This window comes from Leiobunum rupestre, chromosome 2 (assembly GCF_980474605.1).
Source record: "Leiobunum rupestre chromosome 2, qqLeiRupe1.1.hap1, whole genome shotgun sequence".
Lineage (NCBI taxonomy): Eukaryota > Metazoa > Arthropoda > Arachnida > Opiliones > Sclerosomatidae > Leiobunum > Leiobunum rupestre.
The window spans coordinates 48,563,114-48,564,191 of NC_143385.1; the positions used below are offsets into that span (position 1 = coordinate 48,563,114).

At 46.7% G+C, this 1,078-nt stretch overlaps 1 non-coding gene across 1 annotated transcript; it reads left to right on the forward strand.

Annotated features, from left to right (window-relative positions):
- The first annotated feature begins 915 nt into the window (after positions 1-915).
- On the forward strand, positions 916-1,078 carry LOC149957716 (U1 spliceosomal RNA). The gene has a single exon (XR_016479369.1). It is a non-coding gene; the product is annotated as a U1 spliceosomal RNA (small nuclear RNA).

Below are 1,078 nucleotides of genomic sequence, written 5' to 3' on the forward strand. Positions count from 1 at the left end.
TCGATGTTGTTTACGCACTCACGCGGTCGTGACGGCACTTAGAAATCTGAATAAATCCAGTCACGACCCATTAAGTTCTTCTCCTGGCCACCGACTACGACTGCCGGTAATGTCAGTGTTTTCTGGTTGTATGTGACTTCTCCATTATTTCGCCTTTGATGTCTAGCGCTTGTCCTCCGTACGCTGTTAAACTTTCCGGCCCGTACTCCATTTCGCCAGTGTAATTCAATTTAGCCAACTCTGACTCTGATCCTATGGTATAGCCTGATCCGGTGTCCGCTTGAAACATCATCGGTTGATCGTTGACGTGGTACTCGATCATGATTGCTGGTGGCGGAGGACGTCCGTGTCTTCGTGGTGTCGGTGCTCTGGTGGGCTTGTTCGATATGCTGTTGATGAATGTTTCTTCTTCTATTAGAAATATGTCGTATTCGTGGAAAGCGTGGTGCATTTTTGCTGCTGGGTTACAGTCGTGGTCACGTTGTATTTCGCCCTCGCTACTAATGTGGTGTACTCTTGATTTACTTTCGTCTCGTCGATGTGCTTCCTCTGGTTGCCGCCGTGACGGGTGCCCTTTCTTGACAGGCTCTCGGTAGGTGTCCTTTGATACCACAACTCCGGCAACTGTATTCCGCGTATTTATATTTGGCTCTTCCCAAATCCTTTGGGACTGATTATTCGCACGTTAAAAAGCTTAAATGGAAACACTAATTCCATCTGCGCCAACGCGGAGTAACAACGTTTTTGTATATTTTATCAACGGGTCCTTTATTATGTACTACGCTGTACAGTAAAGGCTTCGGATATTTCGAAATAAGGCTTAAACATATAAAATATCGCGAAACAGAAAGGTCGCGTAGGGCAGCCGAGTTTACTTTTCTCCATTACAAATGTCTCAATTAAACAACTATAGTCATACTTACCTGGCGTCGCTGCAGCCTTGATCAATGAGGAGGCGGGCTTGGACGAGAGCCCATCATTGCACCACGATGGTTTGACTCCAACTTTCTTTTGCAAATTGCATTGGATGGGGCGTATAATTTATGGTAGCGGGGTCCTGCGTACGCGCTCGACCCCA